At 42.5% G+C, this 26,846-nt stretch overlaps 1 protein-coding gene across 14 annotated transcripts in view; it reads right to left on the bottom strand.

Annotated features, from left to right (window-relative positions):
- The window catches only part of LOC110508614 (adhesion G protein-coupled receptor L2), a 105,421-nt gene extending 79,875 nt beyond the window's left edge, over positions 1-25,546 (bottom strand). For all 14 annotated transcript variants that reach the window (XR_016492847.1, XR_016492848.1, XR_016492846.1 and 11 more), the window contains exon 1: positions 24,837-25,546. The gene's annotated coding sequence lies outside the window, so the exon portion shown is untranslated. The remainder of the gene's footprint in view (positions 1-24,836) is intronic.
- Positions 25,547-26,846: the final 1,300 nt, after the last annotated feature.

The raw sequence follows: 26,846 nt of genomic DNA, 5'->3' as shown, positions 1-26,846 counted from the left end.
CTACTATCCAGTACACATGACTTAACCTAGTTCATGATGTCCTACCTATATTTAACTTCCACAATGTGACCTTGTCCATGAAGACATGTCATCATGAACACAGTACGCAGCATTTTACACTTTGAAGTGTGGAGGAGTGTGGAGGACGCCACGAGAGGATCATTTGTGTTTCTGTGTTCTCCTCTCCAGAGACACTCATCAACTACCCTGATTATTTTATAATGAACCTAAATTTGAGCAGGGCAGCACTCGGTTCTGATCACTCTCTGGGCTCCACTAATGCACTGCTAAGATATATTTATGGCAGCACACACACAAAAAGCATTGTGTTGTGGGAACTTCTATATGCATTAGCATACAGAGTCATCATTTAAATCTCCATTATGGATTCAGTCTTTAAAATGGCTCTATGGGTGGCTGGAGAGTCCTGTTTTTAACAGGCTAACTAAACATAGTGCACATAGTCTACAGACCCAAGGGTAATTCATCTTGCTTCGAGGTCAAATCTGCCACAAACTGTTGTACTGTGCGGCGCCAAGCTAACACACGCGAGGCTATGATGATATATCAGTTAGAAGATAGGTGGTGCTTTCAGACACAGAGACAGAGACAGAGAGAGTGAGATGTGATTATTTGTCCGGAAATGACTTATCCAGCCGCAGTAGGCCACCAGATCAGATAACACAGTGGAGCGGCAGTGAAAACGCTACTCCCTCTCAGAGCGGCCCAAGACAACGTGAGCCTCGCTAATAATCGCTGGTACTCTGGTGTCTGAGTGACGTGTGAGGCCTGTCCTGTCACCCTGCAGATGCATTTAAGGCAGGAGACCAGAAAAATGGTTACCATTCAGTTCCCCCCCCCATAGCCCCCCCTCCAACCGAGGCCACACGTGACTGTGCCGCCCTCCCCCAGCGCTTTACACATTTATCATCCACAAATATGAGTCCTGGGGGCAGGGGGTTTAAGGAAGGGGGGCTTTAATGGAAGACGCATGGTGGTTGACCGGTGGAGACTGGAGAGACAGGGGGTTTATGGGGTAGAGGATACACCCCTCCCCAATACCCCCTACCCACTAACCCCTCTGCCCTGCTGGGCTGGCTCAACCGCTGATCCCAACTAGACACCAGGGGGCGAGGGGCCTGCGGGGCCTGGGGTTCCCCCCCTGCCTCCCGCACAGCCTGCCCCGGGGCCCCTTTCTCCTCCTGCACAGTACTCGGTACTACTCAGACCCACCCGCACCGTCGCCCCGCTGAGTAACATGTTCCCTTTCTCCCTTAAGCTTGCGGAGGAGCTCACCCCCCCCTCCCCCCTCCCCAACCAGCCGTTTTGTTTGGCGGGGTTTCTGGACAGGATTTGGTCAGACTTGAGATAAAAAAAGGATTAGCAGATTAACATGAAGACGTTTTTTTGCGAGTGCTGACAGACGTATCATAGTTTTACGTCGGGGAAGGAAGGGAAGATTGTGGTAGGTGCCGGGTAGCTTCCTCAAGCAGAAAATGACTTAAAGAGGTAAGTGAGGCATAGTTAACCCCTGGGAGATGGTGTGTTTATGTGGACAAATGATCTACAGCACAGTTCCTCCAAGCAGCAAGGGAATTATTGAGGTTACTTGTTACTCGACCAGGAAGGAATTATCACATCTCGTTCTAATACCACCATCGCCATGGCAGCAGCTATAGTAACACTTGTATACCAGACCCAGTTATGACTTACTGTCACCAGCTACATTAACCTTAACCGACTTTAATAATAATCCTGAAATCTTCTAGAATCATTAGATGTTATTAACTCATCAGCTGTACTTTTTGCTCAATGTTCCCCCATAAAGGAACTACAGGAATTAATCTATTCCTGTATTTGCTCTTTCTATTAACAGTATATCATCCCAGACACCCAGAATCCATCACAGGGGATGAAAAATGACGTGCAAACATCTAGAACATCTGTTTTTCTTTCTCTCCCACCCATAAGACAGCAAGAAGAGCGAGGAGACAAATGTATCATCAGTCTGGAGGATCGAGAAAAAAAAACACCACAGTGCAAACAAATGTTTCATGTTATCAGAGGAATGATAGGGAGAAAAAAACAAGCAAGCATTTCAAAAGGGGGAAGGCAAGCAATTAAAATGTAATTAGAATAAATGGATGGAAAGAGACAGGCCACATGTCCTAGCATGAAATACGAGGCTGTTTGGGGCAGCAGCAGGCTGAATGAATGTGAAACTTCTTTGACAAAGCTTGTGGCTGCCTCAAGCTGGAGGCGACCGGCAAAAGAGTAGCCCAGAGAGAGAGAGAGAGAGAGAGAGAGAAAGAGCCAGACAGAGAGAGAGAGAGCGAGAGAGAGAGAGAGAGAGCGAGAGAGAGAGTGAAAGAGAGTGCGAGAGAGAGAGAGAGAGAGAGAGAAAGAGAGAGAGAGAGAGTGAAAGAGAGAGAGAGAGAGAGAGAGCGAGAGAGAGCGAAAGAGAGAGAGAGAGAGAGAGCGAGAGAGAGAGAGAGCGAAAGAGAAAGAGAGAAAGAGAGAGAGAGAGCGAAAGAGAGAGAGAGAGAGAGTGAAAGAGAGAGAGAGAGAGAGAAAGAGAGAGAGAGAACGAGAGAAAGAGAGAGAGAGAGAGAGAGAGAGCGAAAGAGAGAGAGAGAAAGAGAGAGAGAGAAAGAGAGAGAGAGAAAGAGAGAGAGAGAAAGAGAGAGAATGAAAGAGAGAGAGAGAGAAAGAGAGAAAGAGAGAGAGAGATAGAGAGAAAGAGAGCGAAAGAGAGAGAGCGAGAGAGAGCGAGAGAGAGCGAAAGAGAGAGAGAGAGAGCGAGAGAGAGCGAGAGAGAGAGAGCGAGAGAGAGAGACAGAGCGAAAGAGAGAGAGAGAAAGAGAGAGAGTGAGAGAGAGAGAGAGAGTGAAAGAGAGAGAGAGAGAGAGAGAGAGAGAGAGAGAGAGAGAGATAGAGAGAGAGAGATAGAGAGAAAGAGAGCGAAAGAGAGAGAGAGAGAGAGAGAGAGAGAGATAGAGAGAGAGAGCGAAAGATAGCAAAAGAGAGAATCTAGAGAGAGCGAGAGTGGGGGTCCAGGGTTTTCTAAGAAGGTAGTAACTGAATAGATGAGAGAGAGAGAGCAAGAGGAGAGGGAGAGAAGAATGGGAAGGGAGGAAAAAGAAATGGGCGGGAGGGTCACTGGGAATGATTGACAGCTTGTGAGTATGGCTTGACCTGCTGGGTTCGCCCCCCAGTACTCTCAACAGGCTTAGAGAAGGACAAAATAAAGCCGCAGGAATGTTAATTTATTTTCAATTGTTAGTGCCAGGGAAGGGGAGAGAAATAAAGAGTGCATATATACATATCAAGTGAGACTGGGACACAACTAGAGCACGTAAGTAGTCCTGGACTGGTGTAAGCTTGAAGCTTTCAGTTGAAATAAAGATGTGGGCATGTGTGTTCTGTCTGTGTTCCAGTCTGGACCTCACAGGCACAATGCTTCAGTCCTTTAGCCCTCTCTGACTAACTAATTTGGGGAACTGTCCACCCCACAACAACAGCCTACACTCAAGAAAGAAATAACAACGTGAAGATGGTGGGAGAGGGGGTGCTTTGGGTTGGGTAGTGTTGCAGGTATACCTGAAACTTCGGTACTTTTTTATAAACAAGAACATGACAAATGGTGTGGAACTAGAATTGTTGTTACTTTTGGTACTTCAAATGTGTCTCACGTCGTCTATTGATTGAGAGAGGATCAAGTCTCACTGGGAGTCTGGGCTACATCACCACTTGTACTGCACAGAAGTTTACACACTTGACTAATGCAGCACGGCAAATGTTGAAACGGTTAATTACTGTTTGCAAAATAATGTTCATTATAGGCTAGAACACTTTACATTGCTAGAAGACACCGGAATATTCCAGCTTTGTAGGCTAACTTTGCTTGCTAGTTTACAGCTGAAGTTAACAATTCACTACCCAGTACTTTTTTGTATGATAATATGCAAACCATTTCAAAACTGATTGTCACCAAAAACGTAATTAATTCACTTAGTCTCCCCTGCCTCACATCTCTCCCAGTCAAGATCATCTTTGGTTGAACCTTGAACTGACTGTGAGTGAAGTCATGGGTATTTTTTTCTTCTTTTTTATTTGACACTTATTTTACCAGGTAAGTTGGCTGAGAACACATTCTCATTTACAGCAACGACCTGGGGAATAGTTACAGGGGAGCGGAGGGGGATGAATGAGCCAATTGGAAGCTGGGGATGATTTGGAGGCCATGATGGTATGAGGGCCAGATTGGGAATATAGCCAGGACACCAGAGTTAACACCCCTGCCCCCTTTTTCTCCACAATTTTGATCTTGTCTGGTCGCTGTAACACCCCAACGGGCTCGGGTGGCGAAACATGACTTGGCAAACCGCGCTGCTTAAGTGATGTGTCAGAGGAAACACTGTTCACCTGACGACCGAGGTCAGCCTGCAGGTGCTCAGCCTGTCACAAGGAGTCGCTAGAGCGTGATGAGCCAAGTAAAGCCCACCCCCTGGCCAAACGCTCCCCTAACCCAGACAATACCGGGCCAATTGTGCTCCGCCCTATGGGCCTCTCGATCACTGCCGATTGTGATACAGCCCGGGATCAAACCCGGGTTCTGTAGTGACGTCTCTAGCACTGCGATGCAGTGCCCTAGACCGCTGCGCCACTCAGAAGGCCCTAGTGCCATGAGGTCTTTAGTGACCAGAGTCAGGACACCCGTTTAACATTCCATCCGAAAGATGGCACCCTATACAGGGCAATGTCCCCAATCTCTGCCCTGGGGCATTGGGATATTTTTGTTTTTAGAACAGAGGAAAGAGTGCCTCCTACTGGCATCTAGTCTCATCCAGGGACTGATTAGGACCAACCCTGCTTAGCTTCAGATGCAAGCCAGCAGTGGTATTCTGCTGAGTCTTAAAGAGGGACTGACTTCAAAAAGCCACAAATCCCTTTGAAAACGGCCTATGGGGCATCGGTATGAGTCCGAAACAGTTATTCTAATGTCAAAATGTTATACTACAAATTGTAAATAGGATCATTTGGGTCTTAAAGTCATTTTTTTTCTAAAGCAGAGTTTGGAACACCCGTGGGTGGGTCACACCATGCAAAATTTGGGTTAGGTTTTGATTAGACGATGTCCATTTGCCCACGAACATGGGGTGAAGAGCTATGGTGATTGCTCTCTATCCAATAGCAGTGAGACAGGCCTGCCCTGCAGCTCCGACTGTTTACATAAGAAAACATGTGGCACATTTTTTTACTTGAGAAATACTTCACCAAAAACCTTAGTTAGATATAAAATTGTGCAACTAAAACATCCTCGGCCAAAACGTCAAAATGAACTACAGATTTCTTGAGTTATCTTAGATTAATTCTGGGGATTTTGAGGAAGTGAAATAGGCTTCCGCGTCTACAGTGTCTCATGGGGGACAAACATCATTAACCAAACGCAGAATCGGTCCCAAATGGAAGGAAAACAGATTGTTTTTCATCTATAGCCCCATGGAATCAGCCAAAAACAATCTCAATAACTCAAGACATGCACACACACACCTACACGCCTACTGAATATGCTTTGTAAAAAGGCCTATAGGCTACATCTTGATGTACCCAATTTATCAAGAGATTTACCATTCAAATAAATGATTACCATTATGTTATGTAGTTAGATTGCTAGACAAGTCAAAGTGATTGCATGAATTTATAATTGCTTAATTAATGGGCACATTCAAAAATCAAACATTTAAAAATGTAATGATATTGAACTCAAAACATCAATCTGGATCAACTGCCATTTTGTGACTTTGGCTAATATGCCTTCTTTTATGCAGTGGTATCATTTTGGTATTGAGTATCATGATACTAACCCTGGTAACGGTATAGAAGTCAAAATTCTGGTATCGTGACAACACTAGGTTAGGGTGTGTTCTAGTTGGGATCTACAGGAACTGACTGATAAAATAAAGCCCCCCCCCCCCCCCCCCCCCAGATAATTATTTGTCCTCTATGCACCCCAACGCTACCCAGGAACACTTTGTCTTCACTGTCTCTGTCTGTCAGGGTTAGGGCTGCGCCCCCCTCCCCCCCCCACTACCCCCACCCCTCCCCCCTCTCCTTAGGGAAATTATGTCACTTCCTTAGCTCTGTCAGTGGTGCAGACAGAGCACTTGTCATGGCTGCCAGTGATGGAGATAGGCGCTCGTCAGGCATGACAGTCAGGTGGGAGGAGGGTTCAGCACTATGGAGCTGATAAGATATTTTTGGGACAGGGGCAGGGGCAGGAAGGGGGGAGCGGGGGAAAACATGAACAGGTAGCTGCATGGTATTCATAGGGTCGACGACAGTTGGTTGGTGAATTTCAAGGCTCTCTGCCAACAGATTGAAATGATAGATAAAGAGTGCCAACGGGCACAGAGAGTGAAAGAGAGAGAGAGAGAGAGAGAGAAAGATTGGTGAGAAGGATGGTGAGAAGGATGGTGAAATTGAGGGAAGGATGGCAAAATTGAGAGGGAGGAGAGAGGTAGCCTTTAGAAAACGACTAGAATAGAGAAAACAAGTCAAATATTGTGGTTAGCAGAAAGTGGACAAATTAAAATTAATTGGCAGAAATAGGAGTGGGAAATTGATGTACGAAAGGCAGAGAGGAGTATGAATTGTATTGTACTAAATGAGCAGAAACAATTGTGGGAACTGTAAAAAGTCCATCAAAACTATCCTCATCATCATAATTTCCACCATCACCACTACAATATTTCCCCAGCAGAATTATCATTGCCTAATTACTAAGTTCGGAACCTGTCTTGACATTACATCGACTTATGTTACATTTAAAAATGTCCTGTTAAAAATATTCCTCCTCATCTTTAGCCTTTAGCTTCTCATCCAGACCCATTTATAAAAGGTTACAGGGGCTTAATGAGCCCAATGTAATCTACGAATTTGAAGAAGAAAAAGAATAATCAGAAGAGGGAAAAGCCTTTAAATGTCAGTTTCATTCATAGAGATTCTATTAAATTACTAGAGGGGCATATGTCATTAACCCTCAAAGTTCCATAATGGGGCGAAAATGGCAGCCATCTTGGCCAGGGAGAAATTCTAAAATAGTCTAATTGGAATGAATGGCAGTAGAGGCATAGGTGATGCATTTCCTGATTTTACGTATGCAGCAAAATAAAAGTAAGGCATGTGATGTATCGGAAATTGTGTAATGAAATTATAATATAATTAGAAATACAGTTTATACGGGTTATATACCAATTTTCTATAGCCTCTAAAATATATTTAAACAGACCACACATGTCTCAGATTTTGTTTTCTTGGAAAGCTTTGAGTGCTATTATATGATACAATTTCAGTACTTGTTGCATTTACAACTTGTCTATGTCCTATCATCAACTGATTTGAACCAGTGTATGGCTGTGAATTGACCACATTGTTTGAATGGAATGTTGGCATATTGGTAGTTCATTTGGAATCATTCATCTAAAACTGTTTGGCTAGCTAGCTAACACACATACAGTGCAGATAAATTCTTCACATTCATTGTTTTACACAATATCTTATCAGAGCACTGGCAAACCGTGGTTGACCTTTGAACCATCATAAGAAAGTTCAAGTCCATTCCAGTATTCTAATTCTATGGTTTCCATAACCAATACTACACCCCTCTTTCTGTTCCATGAAGAATCAGAATCAAAATAATCAGAATCAAAAAGTTGAAAAAGTCTTTAAATGTCAGTTTCATTATCCAATACTAGATCCCCCCCCCCCCCTTCCCTCTCCAGCTTGGTAGTGAAATTAACAGGCTGACCTTCCCACAGTGAGTTAAACAGTGACGGTCAGAGGAGCAGCATCTCAACCCCTGAAATGTCACACAGAGCTCTTCTTTTCAATCAGTCAGTTCTTCATATACTCACACTAATATACACCCTCCTCCTCCACGCCTTGTTCTCCTTCTCTCGCTCACGCACTCCTCCACATACGCACGGATCGCGGGCATTAACGCACATGCACACGTACACACACAAACAATCGTTTGCTAAATGTGAAAACGTGGTGAGAACATTGGCTGCAGGACACGAACAGATCGATTCCCCTGCAGGTAAGGTGGTAGGAACTTCACACCTACCAAGGTTAAATACACACTGCCGTCAGAACGTATTCACACCTCTTGACTTGTTCCACCTTTTGTTGCGTTACAGCCGGAATTCAATATGGATTACATGTGTGTCACTGGCCTTAGACACCCCATAATGTCAAAGTGGAATTCTGTTTTTCAATCTTCTACAAATGAATTCAAAACCAAAAACCGAAACATCTCGAGTCAATTAAGTATTCAACCCCTTTGTTATGGCGAGCCTAAATAAGTTCAGGAGTAAACATTTCTGTAACAAGTAACATAATAAGTTGCGTGGACTCACGCTGTGTGCAATAATAATGTTTAAAGTGTTTTTGAAAAACTACCTCATCTCTGTACCAAACACATACAATTATCTGTAATGTCCCTCAGTCAAGCAGTGAATTTCAACCACAGATTCAACCACAAAGACCAGGGAGAGTTTCAAACGACTCGAAAAGAACCTGAGCATGGTGAAGTTATTAATTCCACTTTGGATGTTGTATCGATACACCCAGTCAATACAAAATATGCAGGTGTCCTTCCTAACTCAGTTGCCAGAGAGGAATGAAACCACTATGGGATTTCACCATGAGGCCAATGGTGACTTTAAAACAGTTACAGAGTTTAATGGCTATGATAGGAGAAAACTGAGGATGGATCAACAACATTGTAGTTACTCCACAATACTCAACTAAATGACAGAGTGAAGAGAAAGAAGCCTGTACAGAATAAAAACATATTCCAAAACACATGCTTTCACTTTGTCATTAGGAGGTATTGTGTGTAGATGAGAATACATGTTAGAATAAAGAATACATGTTCAGTTTAGGCTGTAACACAGCAACAAGTGAAATAAGTCAAGGGGTGTGAATACTTTCTGAAGGCGCTGTATCACACGCTGCTGTAGACATGCTCTGTAGCAGCACACCTGTGCCTCTACCTATCTATCTACACCAGGGTTCCCCAACTGGTGACCCGCAATGTGTTTTGTTTATTTTTGTTGGACATGAAAGATTAAAAACACAAGGAAATACTCTCCAAGTGATCTTAATTTTTTTTTTTTTAATCTGTTCCCACTCATACTAAAGAGACATTTGATCCTATACAAATGTAAGCAAGGTTTGAAATTATTATGTTATAGTCTAACATATCTGTTTCGGCTTCTTGCGGTCAATTTACAGTCTACAAATGATTTGTAATTATGTTCCACTCAAGAAAAATAAATGTTTGGCATGTGGCTGAATCTAGTTGATTATCCCTGATCTACACTCTCAGTGAGGTAGAATGTAGTGTGTGCCAAAAGGAGTATGTAAGCCCAAGTACCAGTCAAAAGTTAGGATACACCTACTCATTCAAGGGGTTTTCTTTATTTTTACTATTTTCTACATTGTAGAATAATAGTGAAGACATCAAAAATATGAAATAACACTTATGGAATCATGTAGTAACCAAAAACAAATCATGGCTGTCATCAAGGCAAAGAATCTCAAATATAAAAATAAACACTTTTTTGGTTAATACATGATTCCATGTGTTATTTCATAGTTTTGATATATTCATTATTATTCTACAATGTATACAATAGAAAAAATAAAGAAAACCCTGGAACGAGTAGGTGTGTCCAAACTTTTGAATGTAAACTAGTATCACTGGTGCTAGCTAGTTAGCTAAGGGAGGGAAAGGGTAGAGCTACTGTATTTCATTTCCAATCCTGAACCCTCCTGTATAAAACATATGCATTTCCCAGAGGAAATAAGAAACTGGTTTGGCCTGTTTACTCTGTTGTCTGTTGGCTAATAATTTAATTCTCGCTTTCAAAGAGATTCCTACAAGAGACCGCTGGGTCATTCTTAAACCAGCCCATTTTCTTATGGACATTTTTTATGGTAAGTTGAGTCCACACACACACAACACACAACACACAACACACAACACACAACACACAACACACAACACACAACACACAAACACACAAACACACAAACACACACACACACACACACACACACACACACACACACACACACACACACACACACACACCAATGTTTTGAATCTCAAAAAAATGTAACTTGTCTTCCATTCAGACAACAGACAAAATCGAGAAATAGGAAACAGCTATAGACCTTCTCAATGCTTCAAACAAAGCAAGAGACCTGCAGGGGATTCAGATTTTCCTTCGCTGCAAAATGTGCCTTATCCTGTAGCTAAGCCCAATACTGTAATAGAAGACTGGGTCTGGAACAGAAGACGCCCTGCCCTCTTTTTATTTTATTTTCAGCCCGCCCCCACCCTCTTCAGGTTTTTCTTTTTTCTCCTCCTCCTCCATTAGGCCTACATCATTCCTTTGGGTGTTTGTATAGTGTCCCTTAGTTACCTCTGAAGACACCCAGCAGGTCGGCAGCGGCAGGCAGGCAGCTCAGAGAGTTAAAAGCCTGCCCTGTCTCACTCATAGGAACAAGGCCATCAATAATTCACAGTCATCGGGAAGCATTATCTAACAGGCTGATAAAACATTTAAAATGGTGGGCGACAACACGGAAAGCGTGAAGAAGTGCGCCGTAAGAGAAGGAACGCAAGAGGAGGACACTGCAGGTGGCAAAGGAGGAGGACGTTCATTCTTAACAGATGTGACACTGCTGCAGTTAAAGATGGACTGGGCGAAGACGAAGTCTCACTTCCAACAGTACTCTGATGGGTTACCTACTCCTCCGAGGCCAATTTACTCATTACACATCAAGTACAGAATCTGCCTTACTAAACAACTGTAAAGTGAATGTACTCTGATGTGCTAGCCTGCTATACACTACGCAGCCTTCAGTCTGGTTTAACTGCTAAGCTAGCTACCCACTGGAGGAGTAACTAAATTAAACTAAATAACGGCACTGGAAGAGAATGAAAGATCAGCCTATTGCGGTGCATCTCTTTGTTTGCACCATAACAGTTGAAGTATAGGCTGTAAGTGGAGGTGGAAGCATTCACTGGCCTGTATTAACAACTAGGCCTTTCTCAGTGAAAAGAGAAATCCCTTTAAGCCCAGATCAATTACACCCAGGCTCGGCTGTAATTAAAATGTCTTGACAAAAGGTCCAGGAGCGCATGACACAAACCTGCATGCTGAAAATAAGCCTTGTTCAATCTATAGCAAGCAGGGATTGGTTGGAAAGGGTTTGGGTTTAAGATTCAGCTCGGGTTTCCTATAGGCATGTTGTATGGTACGCTAAACTTCAAAGGAATCTTTTCATGTTTCTTCACATCGTTTTTTTCCCTGCTTGATATGACATTATTTCCCTCATTAAGATGGGTAGGGTTAGATGCACCATGAGGTAAATAGCATATACTGTACATCAAGTACATCATCTACTCAAAACCTTAAACAAAATCCTGTTTGCAATCACATAAAATTAAATATTTAATTAGGTCCTACAGCCAAAAAACATTTCCACTTTTTTCTGTTACTCTAACCATCAACAAAGTAATTATTTGTTCCATTTAAGTATGTTTGATAGTTAACTGTGTTCAGCAGAGAGAAGACAGGCTGCTTACGACTCTCTAATTAAAACTGCCAGAGCAATCAGCAATCACAACTCTGCTCTCCAAATATCATCAAGATCTGATTTGCTTGGCTGATCAACAACAGAGCCCTGCTCTCGCTAGCTCTTTCTTTCTTTCTCTCCCTCCCTTTCTTTCTGTCTCTCTCTCTCTCTACCACCTCTCTCTTTCATTTTCCCCTCTCATCTCTCTCTCTGCCTGCAGCCTCTCGGTCTTCAGGACGCTTTTGAAATGGAACAAATCATCACAACTCAAGGAAGAGAAAAGGGGGGGGGGGGGGGGAATGAAGGAGTCTGGCTCTGACTCTGAATGGGAGAATTGCTTTGGTTTGTTCGGTTTGTTCAGTATGCCATTTGGGTCGGGATGTTATTCTTCCCAAACATCATGCAGATGCAGACGCAGAGACAAGTACATAGAATTAAGAGTCAATTCTTTGTTATGAGGCCAGTCAGGCCACAACAACCCACAGGAAATAATCAGTGCAAAATAAGATAGATGATATCATCTGATTGTTGGCTGTAATGGTTGCAGAGATCTCTCTCAAAAACAGTCCTTGGATTAACACAAACACAGAAAACCTGGGCAGTGAACAACATTCACTCAATAAATATCCAGTGAGAGACCTGTCTATCAGGCCCTTCTAGTTCAGTGCAGTGCAGGCTAACAACCACTATCATGGACCAAGATAGACAGAGCCGTGTAAAAGACAGAAAAAATGGACAGAGCCGTATGAAAGACTGGAAGTGTGAACTCGCCAGCTGGATAATCGCTACCATTTGTTGCCTTCCCATCATTTCCTGGTGCTCATAGTATCTCAGATTTGGGTGACAGACAGGGGGCTGCCAATCAAATGTTCCAGGACGTTGACAATGGCTTCCTCACATTGGAAACATAATGGTTCCATCTCGAGCCCCATGTGTGGCACAAACAGACAGCAAAATGGACATTAGACATGGTGGGGGAGAGGAAAGGGGGGGTTCTGAAGACCACAGGTGATAGTGATGCTGTGTCTATGGAAGCATTGTTTTCCACCCCCCAAAAAATATATTTGAAATTGGCAATAACAGTCTTCTGATGGGAAAAAAATTCCTCACGTCAAATGCCAGCAATATCTTGACATTTATGTTCGGGACTTGGACAATACACACACAGAGTAAATAAGCTTCCGCTCAACCTACAAGGTATAGAAAAATAGTTCTCTCTGCTTATAAACTCAGCAAAAAAATAAATGTCCCTTCTTCAAGACCCTGTCTTTCAAAGATAATTCGTAAAAATCCAAATAACTTCACAGATCTTCATTATAAAGGGTTTAAACACTGATTCCCATGCTTGTTCAATGAAACATAAACAACTAACGAGCATGCACCTGTGGAACGGTTGTTAAGACACTAACAGCTTACAGACGGTAGGCAATTAAGGTCACCGTTACGAAAACTTAGGACACTAAAGAGGCCTTTCTACTGACTCTGAAAAACATCTAAATAAAGATGCCCAGGGTCCCTGCTCATCTGTGTGAACGTGCCTTAGGCATGCTGCAAGGAGGCATGAGGACTGCAGATGTGGCCAGGGCAATAAATTGCAATGTGCGTACTGTGAGACACCTAAGACAGCCCTACAGGGAGACAGGACGGGCAGCTGATCGTCCTCACAGTGGCAGACCACGTGTAATAACACCTGCAAAGGACCGGTACATCCGAACATCACACCTGCGGGACAGGTACAGCATGGCAACAACAACTACCCGAGTTACACCAGGAACGCACAATCCCTCCATCAGTGCTCAGACTGTCCGCAATAGGCTAAGAGAGGCTTGAAGGCCTATTGTAAGGCAGGTTCTTACCAGACATCACCGGCAACAACGTCGCCTATGGGCGCAAACCCACCGTCGCTGGACCAGACAGGACTGGCAAAAAGTGCTCTTCACTGACGAGTCGCGGTTTTGTCTCACCAGGGGTGATGGTTGGATTCAGGTTTTTCGTCAAAGGAATGAGCATTACACCGATTTGGAGGTGAATGGTCCGTCATGGTCTGGAGCGGTGTGTCACAGCATCACCGGACTGAGCTTGTTGTCATTGCAGGCAATCTCAACGCTGTGCGTTACAGGGAAGACATCCTCCTCCCTCATGTGGTACCCTTCCTGCAGGCTCATCCTGACATGACCCTCCAGCATGACAATGCCACCAGCCATACTGCTGGTTCTGTGCCTGATTTCCTGCAAGACAGGAATGTCAGTGTTCTGCCATGGCCAACAAATAGCCCGGATCTCAATCCCATTGAGCACGTCTGGGACCTGATGGATCGAAGGGTGAGATCTAGGGCCATTCCCCCCAGAAATATATGGGAACTTTCAGGTGCCTTGGTGGAAGTGTGGGGTAACATCTCACAGCAAGAACTGGCAAATCTGGTGCAGTCCATGAGGAGGAGACACACACCAGTACTTAATGCAGCTGGTGGCCACACCAGATACTGACTGTTGTTTTTGATTTGGACACCCCCTTTGTTCAGGGACACATTATTCCATTTGTTAGTCACATGTCTGTGGAACTTGTTCAGTTTATGTCTCAGTTGTTGAATCTTATGTTCATACAAATATTTACACATGTTAGGTTTGCTGAAAATAAACACAGTTGACAGTGAGAGGATGTTTCTTTTCTTGCTGAGTTTATTATGCAATGTGTGAATGAAGCGCAACAATTAAAATAACAACTAAAATTATAAACCGACCCCAAAAATAATTATATCTGAATTTGGATTATGGTGGTGTGTCATCAGTGACCAGAAAGCCCATGGCGTCTGTTTAAAAAATTATAGTCCGACAGCTATTTGCTCAAATCCTCTGAAACAATTTTACATAGAAATTCAATGTGTCTATCACGAGAACAAGCCCCAGAGATGAATTCAAAGGAATAACATTGGTTTGATGGAGTGTGAATGGCTCTCAGATAAGCAAATTATTTGTCTTACTTGTATGCAAATATTAAAATACAAACCTTCATGCGATGAGAGAACTTATGCTAATGATTTATGCATACATGTTCATATCAATGCAAGACTAATTTCCAGTTATGATGCATGTTAAAACCTGTGCGGATGGTGATGGCAAAGAACGATGGCGATGGCCAAAATGAACAAAGATAATCATGCAGAGTCCTTTAAGACACGTTAAGACACTTTAAGTCCAGCTGTATGTAAGTCTGTCTGTTCAATCAAATGAACAATCCTTCAAAAAGGAAAGGGAAACATGACTCCAATTGTGTGGGACCTGCATATTCTAAACTTGCCATTTCTAGAAACCATTGACAACAAAAAAAACATAATTCGTAGCAGGCCTCAGATCTGCCTCAGCCTAATCCACTCTACCAAGACAAAAGCATACCACCTGACCTCTATAAGCGCCACACTTCCTGTGACCTGAAGGTATGTCAGACCACCAAAATAAATCACACCGTGTGTCCATTCCCCCTGAGACAAGTCTCAGAGCAGTGTCTTCTTATTCTAATGCCCTCCAGTCCAGTGGTAGTAGAGCATCACAGAGCATCTCTGAAGGTGGTCCAGGCAACTCACAAGGTCACTGCTAATCTCTTGATAGTTGGAGCCTCTGGACACCTGCCCATCCATTACACCCCAGCGACACGTATCCCACTGGGACAGCTTTACACACTCCAAAGGGTTCAACACGGACCCCAAAAAAATCATCCATCACTCAAAAGACTACCAGCCCCTCCGCTCCCCTCTGGAAGACGGGGACTTTGACAACACCAAGGGGGGTTTGCTTTCTTAACCGTGGGGAAAGCATTCCGTATTGAAAGGACTAGGTAGGGTAAGTAAGGAGGGAGCTGTTTGGTGTGAACATATCCAGGGCTGATTGGCTCTATAGCTCAGCTCCAGGGTCTCAACATATCATTTAACATCCATTTAAGAAGCAGTGGGGGAAAGTTAACTGTCATTTAAAGCACAGAGGGCGGTGAGGGAGATTTTGACCCTTTCCGGTGCCCTGTTCTCAATAGAAATACCAAAGGGATACATTAAATCCAATTGGTCAGCTAACCTAACACAATGCAATTTGTTCCAGTCTCAGTCCATTTATCTAAGTGGATATAAAAAGGAGGAAGACGGATGATGAAAAAGCTATGATGGGCATTCGCGATTAAGACTAAATACTGATCAAACAAACCCAGCTTCCTCCTCTTCCTCACACCCCTCTCTCCTTCATTTCCTCCCGTTTGCTCAGTCTCCATCTGTTTGTTCCTAGCTTTTGACAGTGAGTGTGTCAGAGAAACATAACAAGACAGCTGTCAAACTGGCCCCTTGTGATTGAAGATGGCAGGTGAGTTTCTCTCTCTCTCTGTGTGTGGAGTACTGCGCTCACTTTACGACCGGGAGGCAGGATGATCAGGGCCACTGACCCCTAAACAGACGCACCGCTTTATACGCCACCCCTGGCATTTACATCCACTGCCTCTGGAGGTGTGTCCCAAATGGCTTGCTACTCTCTATATAAACTAGAGGTCGACCGAATAGGGTTTTTCAACGACGATACTGATTATTGGAGGACCAAACAAATCCGATACCGATTAATCTGCCGATTTTATATATATATTTGTAATAATGACAATTACAACAATACTGAATGAACAATGAACCCTTTTATTTTAACTTAATATAATACATTTTTAAAAATCTATTTAGTCACAAATAAATAATGAAACATGTTCAATTTGGTTTAAATAATGCAAAAACACATTGTTGGAGAAGAAAGTAAAAGTGCAATATGTGCCATGTAAAAAAGACAACGTTTAGGTTCCTTGACCAGATTATGAGAACATATGAAAGCTGGTGGTTCAATATTCCCAGTTCTTCAGTATTCCCAGTTAAGAAGTTTTAGGTTGTAATTATTATAGGAATTATGACGCATCAACTATTTCTCTCTATACCATTTGTATTTCATATACCTTTGACTATTGGATGTTCCTACAGGCACTTTTTGTATTGCCAGCCTAATCTCGGGAGTTGATAAACAGCGCTGTGCTTCAAGCATTGCTAAGAGCTGCTCGCAAACGCAGTAAAGTGCTGTTTGAATGAATGATTACGAGCCGCCTGCTGCCTACCACCGCTCAGTCAGACTGCTCTATCAAATATCAAATCATAGACTTAATTATAATAAACACTCAGCCTTTGGTCATTAATATGGTCAAATCCGGAAACTATCATTTCGAAAACAAAACGTTTATTCTTTCAGTGAAATACGGAACCATTCCGTATTTTGTCGAAAGGCTGGCATCCCTAAGTCTAAATATTGCTGTTACTTTGCACAACCTTCAATGTTACGTCATAATTAGGGTCAATTCTGGAAAATGTATTACGGTCTTTGTTAGGAAGAAACACCGTTCGCAATGAGCCAGGCATCCTAAACTGTTGCATATACCCTGACTCTGCTTGCACTGAACACCAGAACAGTGACACAATTTCCCTAGTTAATATTGCCTGCTAACATGCATTTATTTTAACTAAATATGCAGGTTTAAAAAAATATACTTCCGTGTATTGATTTCAAGAAAGGCATTGATGTTTATGGTTAGGTATCATCACCCCCGGTGAGACAAAACCGCGACTCGTCAGTGAAGAGCACTTTTTTCTAGTTCTGTCTGGTCCAGCGACGGTGGGTTTGTGCCCATAGGTGATGTTGTTGCCAGTGATGTCTGGTGAGGACTTCCCTTACAACAAGCCTGCAAGCCCTCAGTCCAGCCTCTCTCAGCCTATTGTGGACACTCTGAGCACTGATGGAAGGATTGTGAGTTCCTGGTGTAACTCGGGCAGTTGTTGTTGCCATCCTGTACCTGTCCCGCAGGTGTGATGTTCAGATGTACCGATCCTATGCAGGTGTTGTTACACGTGGTCTGCCACTGCGAGCACGATCAGCTGTCCGTCCCATCTCCAAGTCAGTAGAAAGGCCTCTTTAGTGTCCTAAGTTTTCATAACTGTGACCTTAATTGCCTAGGGTCTATAGGCCCTGGTCAAAAGTAGTACACTCTATAGAGAATATGATGCCATTTGGGACTTAACCAGGGTCTCTGTGACAAGCCACAACAACAGGCACACAGAGCAACAGACAGCAAGGCTTCTTCACTATTAAACTGGCAATCAGCAGTTGAAACAAGAAGGTGAAATCCCCCGCCCCTGTTTCTGTAAAAAGCTAACCACTCTCAAATTCATAGACAAATCTATGGATGCAATGATGGAAGCAAGGAATGACCATACATGATATCAAAAGTATAGTGTTAACCATGTTGAGGCTACAGTGTCTTCAGAATGCATTCATATCTGTTAGAAATCACCTTTGGCAGCAATTACATCCCCCGGTAAGTCTCTAAGATACTTTTTTTTATATGCTTCAAACTCTGTCAAGTTGGTAGTTCATCATTGCTAGACAGCCATACATTTAATGTCATCTTGGTAAGCAATTCCAGTGTATATTTGGCCATGTGTTTTAGGTTATTGTCCTGCTGAAAGGTGAATTTGTCTCAGTGTTCGTTGGAAAGCAGACCGAACCTGTTTGTCTTCTAGGATTTTGCCTGTGCTTAGCTCTATTCCATTTATTGTGTTGGATTTGCCCCAAACATAACACTTTGTATTCAGGACAAAGCATTTTCTTTGCCCCATTTTTTGCAGTTTTAATGCCTTTAGTGCCTTAATGCAAAAATGATGCATATTTTGATTCTGACAGGCTTCCATCTTTTCCGGCTGTCATTTAGGTGAGTATTGTGGATTAACTACAATGTTGTTGATCCATCCTCAGTTTTCTTCTATCACAGCCATTAAACTCCCTGAGCGGTTTCTTTCATCTCCGGCAACTGAGTTAGGAAGGAAGCCTGCATCTTTGTAGTGACTGGGTGTATTGATACACCATCCAAAGTGTAATTAATAACTCCACCAGGCTCAAAGGGATATTTAAAGTCTGCATTTTATTTTTTAACCCATCTACCAATAGGCACCCTTCTTTGCGAGGCATTGGAAAACCTTTCTGGTGTTTGTGGTTGAATCTGTGTTTGAAATCCACTGCTCAACTGAGGGACCTTACAGATAATTGTATTTGTGGGGTACAGAGATGAAATAGTCATTCAAAAATCATGTTGAACACTATTATTGCACACAGAGCGAGTCCATGCAACCTATTATGTGACCTGATCAGCACATTTTTATTCCTGAACTGATTTAGGCTTGCCATAATAAACAGGTTGAATACTTATTGACTCAAGACTTTTTCAGCTTTTCATTTGAATTAATGTGTAAACAAATTCAAAAAATATAATTCCACTTTGATATTATGGGGTGTTATGTGTAGGCAAGTAACACAAAGTCAATTTAATCCATTTTAAATTCCGTCTAACACAACAAAATGTGTAAAAAGTCAAGTGGTGTGAATACCTTCTGAAGGCACTGTATATAGTGTTTCTTCACATTTACAAACATTGGAGTAAAACAAGCTTATATTTTGGGTACTGATGTAGTACGACAATTGAACTAAGCTAATGATGCATTCATACATTATATTCTTCATGAATCAATGGGTACATATCATTCATTTATAAGTGGGAAAAAATGGTCGCAGCAACTGCCGATTGAGGTCCTATCAATCAAATCAAACGGTATTTGTCACATGCTTGGTAAACAACAGGAGTAGACTAACAGTGAAATGCTGACTTACAGGCCTTCCCTAACAATGCAGAGAGAAAGAAAATTGAGAAATAATATAAAAAGTAAAACGTGTTATAATAAAAGTAATAAACACACAATGAGCAACATGGCTATGTACACAGGTTACCAGTACAGAGTCGATGTGCAGGGGTACGAGGTAATTGAGTTAGGTATGTACATAAACACTGAATAAACGTAACATGTAAAGTGTTGGTACCACGTTTCATGGACTGAAATAAAAAAAATCCCAAAAAGCTTATACTCTCAAATGCTGTGCACAAATTTGTTTACATCCCTATTAGTGAGCATTTCTCCTTTGCCAAGATAATCCATCCACCTGACAGGTGTGGGATATCAAGAAGCTGATTAAACAGCGTGATCATCAAACAGGTGCACCTTGTGCTGGGGACAATAAAAGGCCACTTTAAAAATGTGCAGTTTTGCCACACAATACAATGCCACAGATGTCTCAAGTTTTGAGGGAGCATGAAATTGGCATGCCGACTGCAGGAATTTCCACCAGAGCTGTTGCCAGAGAATTTTATGTTAATTTCTCTATGACAAGCTGCCTCCAACTTGGTTTCAGAGAATTTGGCAGTATGTCCAACCGGCCTCACAACCACAGATCACGAGTAACCGCACCACCCCAGGACCTCCACATCCGGCTACTTCACCTGCGCGTTTGTCTGAGGGTTGTGTGTGTATGTCGGGGTATTTCTGTCTGCATGTTGAGTTTGTTTTGTGTTCAGTATAACTAGGAATAAAGTGACAGATAAAAGAGTAGCAGCAGCGTATGTGATGAGACATAAAAGTTAGTGCAAGAAAACGGTCAATGCAGACAGTTAAACAGTTAACAAAAGAGCTACCGAGACTTACTATATATTTACAAGTCTTATGGCTTGGAGGTAGAAGCTGTTCAGGGTCCTGTTGGTTCCAGACCTGGTGCATCGGCACCGCTCACCGTGCGGTAGCTGAGAGAAGGGTATATTTGATTTGATACACGAGTTGGGTCCATTTTTAGGACCTTTCTTCCTCCATAGGCCACCCTGATTTATAGCAACCTGATCTGCAAATAATGCGTTTGAGCTATGTAAATTCCAGAAGAAATAGAAAGAAAATGAAAGAATGAGGGAGGGGAAGAGGCTTTTCCTCTTTCTTGACTGCCATATATTGTTATCCATCTGTGAGGAGGTGTGTGTGTGTGTGTGTGTGTGTGTGTGTGTGTGTGTGTGTGTGTGTGTGTGTGTGTGTGTGTGTGTGTGTGTGTGTTGTGTGTGTGTGTGTGTGTGCTGAATCCTTCCAATTTAATTGTGTTCGACATCCCTATTAGGTAATGTTTGATAAGATATTAAAGAAACATTTTTTTCTTTAAATAAACACAGCAAGACCACACTCAGCAAGGCATTCTTTCACAGAAGAGCAGAACAGCTGCATTGCATTGAAAATAAACATTATCTCTTTAACAGAGAAACATTAGAGGCCATTGGTTGCTCAAAACAGTGCTTTACAAAAACCTCTCGAAGAGGCATCCAGAAACCTGTATTGATTTACGGTAAAACGTGTAATTAACAAAAACTGTGTTTCGTTACACAGCAGCCCGTAAATATAAATCTATTGACCTTTTAGCTTGAATTATTATAATTATATATTTTTTTTACAAAACTAATTACACAACATGCCACTTAAAGATTGTAGGTCTATTGTGTAGTTTCACCTTGAGTTATCTTTATAAAAGAGCTGAGGGGAAGGGTTCTGGTGTTTATCCCAAGTATAGCCCTACTTCATACTTGTATTATGTTAGGCAATAGCAAACTAAAATTGAGCTGTAAAGGGTTAAACTCATTTAAACCATGTTCTAGTTTGAACATTTTTGCAAAAATGAATCACACGTCAACATATTTAAATAAGCTCCTACCAAAATCCCCAAGGGAACACGGCAATGAGTAGTTTTCCATTTTTGCTACTTACTTTGGGGATTTTGGATTGAATTATGGCGGCCTACCAACTCTGTCAATCCTAACTAAATCTGCATTTGCAATCGAAACACAAGAACACACACACACAGAATATTGATGTTGTACAGTTGTCTGCAATAAACAACACCATTCTTATTCTGTAGCACACCGCCGCCCGTCCCCTCTCCGGACAAAACTGGTTGGGGGAAGGTAGCTCAAGTTCTTGCCATTGAAATGCAGCCACTTTGATATGTAAATTGATAGTTACGAGAAGAAAAAAAACCCACGAGAAATCACACTAGCATACATTGAAGCCATTTGCACTCGAGCCGATGTGAGATGAGATGGCACTTCCCCTGGAGACCCCGGGCCTGGACAAATGGACCAACCTACAGAGATAGCGTCTGGGGCGGGGGAGCGGAGGAGTAGGGAGAAGGGGGGCAACGGGACATTTGTCCCAGTGAATTCCCCATCCCAACTCTGACATGAGTAAATGATGCTCCTGCCGTTTCCAAACCGGTATTCAAAACAAATTAAGACAAGGATTTCGATTTTACCATCCATTATAGGCCATTCCAGTATTTGATCAAATAACCTGGTTAAAAATGCTTAGATTTTCAAGTACATTCCCCGTTCTGATTTGACTAAGTTAAACAGGCCACGTCACCAGTGTCGAGAATGGAATGGGCCAACACAAACAACATTTACTCCCTGTAGTGAGTTTAGTGTTGTGTCTGTTTAGTGTTGTAAGCTACTGCATCACCTGTGTTATATATAGTTTATTAGAATAATCATTTATAAACTACGGTTTTCCACACGCTACCTTTTACTATACTATAGGTAAGTATAGTTCACTTGTCTATCCATCATTCATAGTGACAATAGTGGTTGGTAGATCATTTGTCCAGATGTGCAATAGGCTAACTAGCAATCATACCACACATAAAAGCCACATCAATTTTCAATATGAATCCACAAGAACAAATAGGAATAGTTGAGAGGCAGCAGAGAGGGCAGGTGCATCATTCAAGACATGGGACATTCAGCTTAAAAAGCTCTGCTTTTGATCTTGTTTAGGGGACAATACAATTATCCTACCGAGTGGCTATTTTCTTGTGCATATATATTGCTTCTATGCAGATTCTTAGAATATTCACATTAAAATCTGTCAAAATCGGATGGAAACCCAGCTACACACCCTAAAGACTCTGGCAAGTGCGCTAGTTCAGTGTCACTTTGATTATGCCTGCACATCATGGCTCACCAGCATCCCTAAACATCTAAAGAACAAGCTACAGGCCAACCAAAACAAGCTTGTAAGAATCGTACTTAAAAATCCCCCCTCATACTCATCTGGAGGTTGAGCATTTTTTTTTGTCTGCATCTCTGTAATTGTATATGTATTTATGTTTTAAAAAAATAGACCACAATGGAAATAAGTTCCCGACTTTATTGTTCAATCCAGATGACTTTTTTGTACTGTGCATTTTTTTTTTTAAATGTACTGACAAAATCAACCCGAGTGGCGCAGTCTAAGGCACTGCATCTCAGTGTTAGAGGCGTCACTACAGACCCTGGATCGATTCCAGGTTGTACCTCACCTGGCCGTGATTGGGAGTCCCTTAGGGCGGCGCACAATTGGCCCAGTGTCTTTAGGGTTAGGCCGGTGCAGGCCGTCAATGTAAATAAGAATTTGTTCTTAACTGACTTGCTTAGTTAAATAAAGGATAAATAATGAAATAAAAAATCCAAACTGTGCAGTGGCCATTTGGTGAATGGAAAGAGACATCTGTTACAGAACACCAGAAAGTTGAATGACACTCGGAGATTGTCAAACCTTCGATACTGGGTCAGCCTACAAGGTAGGGAGAGATAAATGTTATGTTTGTCGTGATTGGAATAGTCTGCTTATTGTGGTGTTGAACAAGTGAAACATTATATTGAAGTGCCCAACATCGGAATGCTTTGTACATTGGTTGTGTAGTGCATTGGCACAGAAACCTATTGGTGGAAAATGTGTTGCATATATTCTATATAATTATAAATATGGCATCAAAATGTTGAAAATCTGATTTCCCCCTAGCTGATAATTGTCTGCAGCCGGCTCTGATCGTAGTGTGTGAAACAGGCAGGGAGAGTGAACTCCTCCGTGCATGCTGATGTGGCAAAGTCAATATTCAGGTTAATAAACAGGGTCGCTAGAGTTACTGTTATTTGCGGTAGTAAACATTATCTTGAGTTCAATTGCACAGCCTCCCCTCCTCATATAATAATTTTACAGTACAAGGGGAGGGTCATGTGAAAATATGTGTAATGTTGGGGGGGGCGCATTTTTTTTATGACACCTTGAGTTGGGCCAACAACACCCCCCCCCCCCCCCCAACTAAATTTCGACCTGTCCCTTAAATGAATGCTGCATTTGATGCCTTAGTAGTCTAGGCCTCCCTATTCACCGCAGCACCGCAGCACATCAAATCAATTTTTTTTGTCACATGCTCCGAATACAACGGTGTGGACCTTACAGTGAAATGCTTACTTACAAGCCCTGAGATGCTGAGCTGGCGTGTGTGTGCGTATCATCACACATGGTTGGCTTAGATATCTGTGAATTATACATGTTCAGTGAAATGATCTCATGTTACAGCCGTGGAGTTGAGAGGTCGATGAAGACAGCACCTGACTTAGGTCGTTGTGTCAACAGGATTACATGTAATGGGCGAGGTTACATTTATTTTGACGGCATCACTGCACTTCTGTAATTGAAAGCGAGTTACCTAGAAAAATAATTATAGCCAAGCCACCATAATGCACATAAATTGTAATTTTCTTTCAAATCCAAGGTGACTATGCTACTGTCTCTTTTACAGTGACTCGCCCAACACCTCAGCATCACAGGTGAGATCTATTCTAATGATCAAAACCGAGAGAAGAAGAACGAACGCCTCATTCCGAGACAGACATAATAAAACACATAATACTATATTTCAGTTAGTAGCCCTGTTATCCATCCATTAATTAATTGCATGTCATTGTATAACTAGCCTAGATTTTTTTTTCTCTCATTCATAGTTTGAATTGAATCCAATTCAGAGCAAAAATGACCGTTGAAGAAACCACATCTGGATAAGCCTCATGCAACTTTTTTTATATATACATATAACCCATGGCCCGGAGTCGCTTAATGTGAGAAGCACTGATGTCTGGTAAAAATGCAATTATTTCATTTATTCAGAATGTACAATCTTTAGGCTGGTATGTTATAGAATGCAGTAGCAGACAGACCTCATTTTCAAAGAGACTGGTTTATTTTCAAGCGATGTCAATGCCAAGCAATCTGTAAGTGTTTTTAAAATGGAGTGAAATTCGGTCAAATGTCAGTTAGTGACTTGTACCACACCGATATCGTAAGGAATGGTTTTCTCAACTTAACGTCTAAACTCCCACCTTTCTCACAAGCAGGCTCACAAGCGTACAGGCGCGATGATGGCATGCTATGCCAATGTTTGAATACTTACATTTGAGGTGAACAGTCCTAAATGGTGTTTGACGAATAGTTCAGTTTGGCATTGAAGGAACACGGAGAGAGTGGTCACCCCTTCAGCAGGCTAGAGGCCCCCCTCAAACTCGGAATATGCAGCGGGCAACACAAAGACGTCCGTGGTTCCGATGCATGCTCCAATTACGAGGGACAGATCGTGTTGTTTCTTGTGGCAGGTATCTCTCTCTCCAAGTCCATGCGTCCCCAAGGACCGGACAAACTGTTCCTTAGCGAGATGCCGTTCGGGAACTATTAATCAATAGTTTTTTCCCATATCCCCCTCGCACGCATCCACATTTTCCCTTCGATTGGACACAATGAATTAAAAAAACTGCACGGCTCCAATGTTATTGTAGCCTAAAAGAGGCGAATGAGAAGCATATCAGCACATATCCTAAAATTAAAACATGCAGTCGTATTCCACGACGATGTCAAGCCTTTCGGGAAGTCGCCAACACAATGCTGAAACAGTCTACAATGCGACTATAGTTCGGGGGGCCTGTGTCTGTGCGTCGGGCTTGTGCTCCAGGCAATCTCTGCGCTGCTCCAATCACACACCGATCTGCCAGCGCCAGTCGGACTCCTAAACCAAAAAATACGAGGAGAAACGTTGGGCCGGCTCCCCGCTCTGCAACAGCTGGCTTTCAATGGGCCACCCTAAAACCTGGCGCGGATCATGCAAAAGGCAGGGAGGGACTGGTGTCTGGTGCTTTCAGCCGTTTTCTATCGGATTTGTCTATGAAGAATAGGGCCCCTAAAGGCAGGAGCTGGTAGCTGGATATTGATAGTGATAACAGGGACTGTCAAATAGCCCACAGATTGCAAGATGCATCTAAACACAGTGCATAATAAATAGGTCTGTGAAATATGTCATTCATTTCAATGTGGGCTATTAACACGGGACTCAGTAGATTCGTACTCATTCTCACTAAAGAAAAACAGGGTAAGGGAAAATGCAGCTCTGTTATTATATTATCAGCTGGACCTCCTGGATAAAGGTGAAAAAGCCACACCAGGAAGTTAAAGGCAGACTCAGCAAAATGGCGTTTACGAGCAGCACCGCAGATATTGAGATGAGTTGAGATGAGTTGCAAAATGTAGTGTGGAACCAGGGGACCAAAACAGCGAAGTTGAGCCTCGCACCTCAACGCTCTTAGTTGTTGCAGAAATGGACCCACTATGCTGTTTACTTTCTGCATGTACGTCATATCGCGTAGTCCACCTTTAATAAGATTGTATGGGGCCACTGCTCATGGGAAAACGTACGTGTTAACGACATCAATGTGCTGCTGACAGTTTAGCGTCCTCCACTGTCCCTGTCTCCACACAGGGCTCAAACCAGTGATCCTCTCCCTTGCAGCACACGTGACTGCCCTTCTTGACAACGTGCAAACCAAATGAGCTATACAAAAGGTGCCGATTGGATGGCTCTATCAGCGACATTTCAAGCTAGCTGTGGAGTGATCTTACAGCAGGTTCCTAACTCCGTTACATAAGCCCGCCAAGCACAAGAAGCCATCACATCTAAACACGTCCAACTTAAACACAAACCAAAAAGCATCCCTCTAGTAATCCACCTGCCAATAGGAACTGTTTGTCTACCTGTTTATATAAATTTACCAGCTGTGTATGTATACACTATCAACATGACCACAGAGTCACTGCAATGCATAACCCCCAGAGCAAGTCCCCTGGTGACAACATGTCGTTTTGGATTACAGGCAAGTAATTGTAATTCCCTTTTGTTTTATGACCTTGTTATGTGGGAACATCAAATGTGAACTGTATATGTCTTGTTGTCATTATGGACAACAATGGATGCACTGGAGGGGAAATTATATCCGTCAGCTGGATTGAGCTCGGCAGCTTTATAGTAATTTTCTTCAGTTTCCCAGAATTCCCAGGTATGTTTCCCTTTGACCATAGTATCACACGGCCTATTAGTAATATACTGTACAGTTTATGCACCATTACTTTCCACTATTTA

The sequence above is a fragment of the Oncorhynchus mykiss genome, chromosome 28, assembly GCF_057628025.1.
Source record: "Oncorhynchus mykiss isolate SJ-2025 chromosome 28, ASM5762802v1, whole genome shotgun sequence".
Taxonomy (NCBI): Eukaryota; Metazoa; Chordata; class Actinopteri; order Salmoniformes; family Salmonidae; genus Oncorhynchus; species Oncorhynchus mykiss.
The sequence above is the reverse complement of the archived record's forward strand: the minus strand, read 5'-3'. Positions and strand labels throughout refer to the sequence as shown.